We start from the raw sequence: 9302 nt of genomic DNA, 5'->3' as shown, positions 1-9302 counted from the left end.
ATCAGATGACAGTCCTATAACATCATATTACACAATGCATATAGAGTTTGTTCGAAAATGTGCATATTTAGCGGCACAAATCGTGGTTATACAATGAGAAAAGTAGCCAGGCTGCCAACAATATGTCGGGAGAAATCTTGGGAGAGGCACCTAATCTAATCGATAACTAATCATAAACTTGACTAAAAAATACAGGTTGGACAGCAAATGAAAGATACATTAGTTCTTAATGCAATCGCTGTGTTAGATTTTTAAAATTAACGTTACTACGACCTACAGCGTGCGTTAAAGCGAGACCGCATCGAAATTAATGGCGGACTATGCATTTTACATTTTTCAACAGAACAACGAATTAACATCATAAATACTTCTTACTACTTGATGAGCTTCCATCAGAATCTTGGGCAAGGTGTCCTTAGTCCAAAAGAATCGTTGCTCGGTTGTAGATTGTCGCCTTCAACGTTGGAATTAGCTGTAAACATTAGCCATGTGGCAAAGACGTGTCCGACTCACTAAAACGCAGGGCAAATAAATATCCGAAAATCGCAATATACCGATATAAACTGATATAACTCGGTTTAATATAACAACATTATGATGTCTTTAACACCTATAACGAATAAAAACATGACCGGATATATCTAAGGCCTATAACCGGAGCGTTCTAGAGCCACAGCCAGATATCCTTCCTGCGTCAGAGCGAAGTGAACAAAGGCCGGACACCTCGTTCCCAGGCCATTTATAACCTCTCAGTTCTGCCTAGCAACCCCATTTCAACTCTCACTATTCGCTGACACCCAGGGGAAGACGTATGCAGTGCATCTCAACCAATAGAAGACAGGCAAATTAATAAACTGACCTGGGAACAGCTTGCAGATTTCAGCAGTCTCACATCCTCATAGGAAAAGTGCTCCAACTCCTGTTCTCTGTCACTCACAGATATAATTCAAATGGTTTTAGAAACTAGAGAGTGTTTTCTATCCAATAGTAATAATAATATACATATTGTACGAGCAAGAATTGAGTACGAGGCAGTTTAATTTGGGAACGAAATTATTACAAAGTGCAAATAGCACCCCCTATTGAGAAGACAGAACTACAGTTTTCAGCTGTGCTAACATAATTGCAAAAGGGTTTTCTAATTATCAATTAGCCTTTTAAAATGATAAACCTGGATTAGCTAACCCAATGTGCCATTGGAACACAGGAATGATGATTGCTGGTAATGGGCCTCTGTACGCTTATGTAGATATTCCATAAAAAATCTGCCATTTCCAGCTACAATAGTCATTTAGAACATTAACAATGTCTACACTGTATTTCAATTTGATGTTATTTTAATGGCCAAAAAAAAAAAATCTTACAAAAACAATGACATTTTTAAGTGACCCCAAACCTTTGAACGGTGGTTTATATATTTTTCTTGCTTTGCCCAATAAAGCACAATAATGATTCATCTTACAGAAATCATCAAGCAATTGTGACCATTGAATGATCAATTTAGGTATATTGCTATCAGGAGAAAATTACTAGGAAAAGGACTATTCATAGGAGGCTTAAATTGCAATTGTCTGATTTACCAGAGTGATTATACATTAAATGTTCCTAGACGTACAGTTCCCGGTTTGGTCTCACCTGACACATCCACTGTAATGATTTGCAGTTGTCTGTATATGTCCTGTAGACGTAGAAGACCCAGTGCAACCCCATCCATGTCCTTCTCACTGGGGAGCCGCTGGGAGACCAATGATACATTAGCCAGGAAATCTAGATTTATGGGAAAGGTTTAAACACGGCAGGAAAAAAATGGAACAAGAGTTAATGGACACTGGGTCTAGTCACTTTTAACACGTTCATACCCAAGCATACATAACTGATTTAGTAATGGAGTTGTGTAAGGTTCAATAAGTCTGCGTACAAAATGCCACGCTATTCCCTAGTGCACTGCTTTTGACCAGAGCCCTAAAGTAGTGCACTATATTAGGAATATGGGGTCATTTGGGACACAACTTGGGTCTTGTAGTCACACTTAATATGTTATGTCCAAGCATAACTGGTTTAGTAAGGGTCTTGTGTTAGCTTGAGTAAGTTTGAATAAGGTTATTTAAGACACACTTATACAAACAATAATTGTAATAAGGTGAACATAGATTCTATTACAAGCCTTGTAGATCATATCTGTGATAAAATAACAGATCACTTTGTGGAGGACGCCCTATGTGAGGGGATCCCTATACTGGTGGCTCCCAACCAGGGGTATTAAGACCCCTGGGGGTACTTGGCCTAGCCATAGGGGGTACTCGAGAAGACTCATGAGACCACAGGCTTACTGGTAAAATGCACATTAGGGGGTACTTCAGGGGTACTCCAGGGAGAGAAAAATTCAGTTGGTGGTACAGGAAACAAAAAAGATTGGGAAGCACAGCCCTTTACAATGGGATACATAAAGACTAACAAGGGGTATTAAAAGTGCCATAGTGGAGGCCTGTGGGATCTCCAGTGTAAAGTACAGTACAGATCTCAGGCAGTGTGGGAGAGGTGCAATTCATCTTTTTGGGGAACAAGGACCCATATTGTGGGCCTGAATCAGCCGAATTCACCCCTCTCTGTCGGTCTGAACTAAAGGTCAGAAGCACATGCTCAAACTGCATGCAGACCAAGTCAATAACTAATGGCAGCACTCTTGTTCTTCATGTCCAAAGAGGAGGCCGCGTCATTCATCCATAAAAACATGAAGTTGTAATTAACACGCACACGTACAAACTGAAAATAAAGACCATCCCTCCCAAATTCAAGGCTTAAATAACAGTGGAAGTGTGTATATCTAGCAGATAGATACCTTCGATATATGAAGAACATGTCTTGGTAACTTGATCCACCATGTTCCACTCCAGCCTCAGTCTTCACACCAGCTTGTATGCAGTGAAAGGGTTGTTGATGTGTTCTTCCAGATCCTCTGGGAAGGCTCCAGAGGCATTTTCACAGGCTTCAACAACACTGTGTTGGATTATTAGAAAATATGATGAACTGAAAGCCCATTTCTAAGACCAGCATTAGAGTAGGCCTGTGGCACCGGAGGCCACAATAAAGAAAAGAAAAAAGAGAGACAAAAATATTTCAATAGAAAACAACCAAGTAACTCCTAGATTACGGTTGGAAAATATAAATGTTCTTTCTACAGCCACGTACTGTATCTACATGTCCACCTACCATGGTGAAGGCCAGAATGGGGCTGAAAAAACAGGAAGTTATTTTTAAAAGTAATCCTAGAACTAATCATCTAGTTTTTCAAAAGGAACAGGATCTGGCACTGTCCTTTTTGGACTGTTTAGTTATGGGACCTGTTTGGCCGGATTTGTTACCTCTCATGGCATTAAAAATAATTTTCACTTTTTGCAATGTAAAAATTTGAGTATAAGTAAACAAAGTTAATTTGAGTTGCCTCTTCGTGAGTTATCCTAACCCCCCCCGCCCTATGGGATCAAAATCATGCCAAATGTATTTGCAAATGTAAATCACCAATCCACAAATATAAATCACTTTCCACAAATGTAAATCACTTTCCACAAATGTAAATCACTTTCCACAAATGTAAATCACTTTCCACATATGTAAATAGCAGGATTTCTTATAAGCTTCCGGGTTAGAGTCCCGCTCCTTGAAAGCGGCAGCTCTAGCCTTTAGCTCAGTGTGGATGCTGCCTGTAATCCATGGCTTCTGGTTGGGGTATGTACGTATGGTCACTGTGGGGACTACATCATCGATGTACTTATTGATGAAGCCAATGATAGATGTGGTGTACTCCTCAATGCCATTGGAGGAATCCCGGAACATGTTCCAGTCTGTGCTAGCAAAACAGCCATGTAGCATAGCATCTGCTTCATCTGACCACTTTTTAATTGATCTAGTCACTGGTGCTTCCTGCTTTATTTATTTTTTCTGCTTGTAAGCAGGAATCAGGAGGATGGAATTATGGTCAGATTTGCCAAATGTAGGGCGAGGGAGAGCTTTGTATGCATCTCTGTGTGTGGAGTATAGGTGGTCCAGAGTTATTTTCCCTCTGGTTGGACATGTAAGGTGCTGATTCAGCTACAAAGAATATAGATGAAAACTCTCTCGGTAGGTAATGGGGTCTGCAGCTTATCATGAGAAACTCTACCTCTGCCGCCCCTTGTCTTACCAGACACCGATGTTCTATCCTGCCGGTACATCGCATAACCAGCTGGCTGTATGTTGATATTGTCGTCGTTCAGCCACAACTCCGAGAAGCATAAGATGTCACAGTTTTTAATGTCCCGTTGGTAGTCTAATCTTCCCAAAAACTCGTCCATTTTATTTTCCAAAGATTGCAAGTTTGCTAGCAGAATTGAGGGGAGTGTTTTTTTTTCTTCTGCCTCCAACTCCTCAAAAGGCAACCCGCCCTTCGGCTCCCCCCTCTTTCTACGCCTCTTCTTCACGCAGATCACTGGGGTCGGGGCCTGTTCCCGAGGGAGCCGTATATCCTCCACCTCGGGCTCGTCAGAGTCATGAAAGAAGAAAAAGGATTCTGCTAGTCCGTGGTGAGTAATCGCAGTTCTGATGTCTACGACGAAAAAACTGTTTTTTTATCAGTAAAATGTCTCCAGGCATCTGTAGTGTGAGGCTAATCTCTCCCCCATTGAACTATTCACATACGCAACATGTTCCTTGAAGCATATCTTTTTGCAAACTGTACCAGATTGGCACTTATCTGCTGATGCCAAGCTGCAGCCATACAATATATGTATTTGTACATATGTGTTATATATTGTGTTTGTTTAATTACTTATCATGGAGCGGACACAGTTTTCATGCTGTGCTTTTGTTTTGTGTCTAGGTGGGATGAAAAGGTCCTAGCAGCAACATTCAGTGCCAACAAAAAAAATACAAATTAAAATACTGAAAGCAAATGGAGCCAATTATTTGATGCATAAATAAGAAGTTTATTTGAAGTTAATACACTGAGTGTACAAAACATTAGAAACACCTGCTCTTTCCATGAGACTGACCAGGTGAATCGAGGTAAAAGCTATGATCCCTTATTAATGTCATCTGTTAAATCCACTTCAATCAGTGTAGATGAAGGGGAGGAGACAGGTTAAATAATTATTTTTAAGCCTGAAGATTATTTTTGAGACAATTGAGACATGGATTGTGTGCCATTCAGAGGGTGAATGGGCAAGACAAAATAATGAAGTGCCTTTGAACAAGGGTATGGTAGTAGGTGCCAGGCACACTGGTTTGAGTGTCAAGAACTGCAACGCTGCTCGTTTTTTCTTTACTCTCAACAGTTTCCAGTGTGTATCAAGAATGGTCCACCTATCACGACTCAGGATATGACCCAGATGCAGACACAGGAGGCGGATGGTTCAGCTCTCAGATCATTTATTATAACACGGGGAGCAGGCATAGGGCAGGTCGAGGACAGGCAGAGGTTCGTAACCAGAACAGAGTCCAACAGGTACAGGACGGCAGACAGGAAGAAGCTCATGAACCAGGTCAGAATCATGCAGGTAAAGAACGGCAGGCAGGCTTAGGGCGTTCAGAACCGGAAAAGCTAGAAGAAGAAAAAAACTAGACAGCAGGGAAAACCAGCAAACACGCTGGGACGACCTGACAAGACAAGACCAACTGGCAACAGACACAAAGAAAACGCAGGAATAAATACACAGGGGATAATGGGAGACACCTGGTGGGAGGGGGAGACAAGCACATGACAGGTGAAACAGATCAGGGTGTGACACCACGACCCAAAGCACAATCAGCCAACTTGACACCACTGTGGTTAAGCACTGAAGTCAACTTGGCCAGCATTCCTGTGGAATGCTTTCGACACCTTGTAGTCCATGTCCCGATGAATTGAGGCTGTTCTGAGGGCAAAAGGAGGTGCAACTCAATAATACAGTAGGATGGTGTTCCTGATGTTTTGTTCACTCAGTGTATTTTTGGGACAGTATACAGATACATGACACTTTGACACTAGTGTTTCTGCTTTCGCCTGCCCATTGGAGGGTGCAGGCAATACTCGGGGTACAGGCAGGGTGTGACAGAGTACAGCAAAGATACAGAGTAAGGAGCAATGATTTCTGGCTACAAGGATGGACCCTGGAACATCACTTCCAACTGAGGATGAAGGGCATCATGGCAAAGTCCCAGTATTGGAATGTAAGAATTTGGTACCCTTTAAATCACATACTTAGTTGTAGTGTAATTGACTATTGGTTGATTTGGACCATTTTAACATTCTTTTTCATGTAATTGCCTCGTGTGACATTTTTACTTTATGCTTTGGGTCATTTGAAAGCTGGCTGTTTGTTAGATTGCTCAGTTGGTTGAAGGCATAGTGCTGGCATGACAACATTGATTAAATTCCTGCATGAGCTTCATAAAGTAAATATGTCTGTAAACCATCCATCACTTTGGAAACATGAATCAAACTAGTCAGCGACCATTGTTTTGCTAGTTGTAATGTAGAATGTCATTTTACACAAGACATTCTCAGTTTTATGTATAGCTTTTTTTGTCAGGTTGCATAATAAGACAATGTCATGTGCACAAGGCAACACAGATATTGTGATTCTCTCAGCCCTAATTAAAAATTGTATTTGAAGTGTGTAGCCAATATTGAGGACTGTGACATAGTTTCCCAGAAACAGAAACAAGGAAATTGCCAATTGCCATTCAATCTCTCTCTCGCTCTCTCCTCCCCTCTCTTTTCACAGCACGCACGCACGTGCACACTTTTACGAAATCACACATCCTCTCCCACATGAAAAAATACTATGGTCTAGTATTACTATATTTATATACTATGTTATTCACTGTAGTGTTTCTGCAGACTTTATTGTAGTATTCACGGTAGTGTTTTTGCGGACATGATTAGTAGTAACTGTTTGGCCATAATGACCATCGTTATGTTTAGAGGGAAAAGGGGGAGGCTTGCAAGCCGAAGAACACCATCCCAACCGTGAAGCATTGTGAGTTTTTGTTTGTCCACCCGCCTCTTGAGGATTGACCACAAGTTCTCAATGGGATTAAGGTCTGGGGAGTTTCCTGGCCATGGACCCAACATATTGATGTTTTGTTCCCCGAGCCACTTAGTTATCACTTTTGCATTATGGCAAGGGGCTCCATCATGCTGGAAAAGGCATTGTTTGTCACCAAACTGTTCCTGGATGGTTGGGAGAAGTTGCTCTCGGAGGATGTGTTGGTACCATTCTTTATTCATGGCTGTGTTCTTAGGCAAAATTGTGAGTGAGCCCACTCCCTTGGCTGAGAAGCAACCTCACACATGAAGGGTCTCAGGATGCTTTACTGTTGGCATGACACAGGACTGAGGATAGCGCTCACCTTGTCTTCTCCGGACAAGCTTTTTTCCGGATTCCCCAAACAATCGGAAAGGGGATTCATCAGAGAAAATTTCTTTACCCCAGTCCTCGGCAGTCCAATCCCTGTACCTTTTGCAAAATATCAGGTTGTCCCCGATGTTTTTCCTGGAGAGAATTGGCTTCTTTGCTGCCCTTTTTGACACCAGGCCATCCTCCAAAAGTCTTCGCCTCACTGTGCGTGCAGATGCACTCACACCTGCCTGCTGCCATTCCTGAGCAAGCTCTGTACTGGTGGTGCCCCGATCCTGCAGCTGAATCAACTTTAGGAGATGGTCCTGGCGCTTGCTGGACTTTCTTGGGTGCCCTGAATGAAGCCTTCTTCACAACAATTGAACCACTCTCCTTGAAGTTCTTGATGATCTGTTAAATGGTTGATTTAGGTGCAATCTTACTGGCAGCAATATCCTTGCCCGTAAAGCCCTTTTTGTGCAAAGCAATGATGACGGCACGTGTTTCCTTGCAGGTAACCATGATTGACAGAGGAAGAACAATGATTCCAAGCACCACCCTCCTTGTCGCATGGAATAGCCTTCATTTCTCAGAACAAGAATAGACTGATGAGTTTTAGAGGAAAGGTCTTTGTTTCTTATCATTTTGAGCCTGTAATCGAACCCACAAATGCTTATGTTCCAGATACTCAACTAGTCTAAAGAAGGCCAGTTTAATCAGCACAACACTTTTCAGTTGTGCAAACATAATTACAAAAGGGTTTTCTAATGATCAAATTGGCCTTTTAACATTATAAACTTGGATTAGCTAACACAACGTGCCATTGGAACACAGGCGTGATGGTTGCTGATAATGGGCCTCTGTACGCCTATGTAGATATTCCATAAAAAATCTTCCGTTTCCAGCCACAATAGTGATTTACAACATTAACAATGTCTACACTGTATTTCGGATCAATGTGATGTTATTTTAATGGACAAAAAAAGTGCAGGACATTTCTAAGTGACCCCAAACGCTTGAACGGTAGTAGAAATACATTAGGCTATAGGCCTATTTCAATCATATTGAAATACATTTTAATGTTCTATTTTTCAACTTATTGGCTACTGTCTGTAGTCTAATTTGTCTCAATATAAACTACATGACCAAAGGTATGTGGACACTTGCTCGTCAAACATCTCATTCCAAAATCATGGGCATTAATATGGAGTTTGTCTCCCCTTTGCTGCTATAATAGCCTCCACTCTACTGGGAAGGCTTTCCACTAGATGTTGGAACATTGCTGCAGAGACTTGCTCCCATTCAGCCACAAGAGCATTAGTGAGGTCGGTCACTGAATTTTGGCAATTAGGCCTGGCACGCAGTCGGCGTTCCAATTCATCTTAAAGGTATTCCGATGGGGTTGAGGTCAGGGCTCTGTGCAGGCCAGACAAGTTCTTTGTCTCTCCTTCACAGTGGGGGACGAGAATATACTGTGGACTCTCAGAGAAAGATGTAAATCTCTGGTGCGTCGGCGGCGCCAAAAGCACGTGCAAAAAATATGTTTGTTTGTGTTAGTCTTCACTTCGGCAGTGGCACCATCCAGAAACATCCACCCTCTTGACCCACACATGCGTTTTGGGATTTTAGTTTGACGTTTGTCTATACAGAGTGATGTGGACAACACATAGACTCAGAGTCATGTATAGCACCTCTGAATGCAGCCGTTACCTGCACTACAATGCATCAATGGGACATTGTTGTCCTTTTGTAACCTGGTCCCAAATCTCTAAGTGCTCTTGTTAACTCCATTGCTGTCATTTTCATGCCAGGCATGAGAGCAGAAACAGACTGGCACACAGGCAACCCATTTTGTGGAACAAATTAAGCAAGGCGACTATAGATATGTGTGGGAAATGATGTACTGAAAAACAGAAAATCAGAATTGACCTCATATATATCTCAGTG

The sequence above is a fragment of the Salvelinus namaycush genome, chromosome 3 (genome assembly GCF_016432855.1).
Source record: "Salvelinus namaycush isolate Seneca chromosome 3, SaNama_1.0, whole genome shotgun sequence".
Lineage (NCBI taxonomy): Eukaryota > Metazoa > Chordata > Actinopteri > Salmoniformes > Salmonidae > Salvelinus > Salvelinus namaycush.
This window is presented reverse-complemented; position numbering follows the sequence as displayed.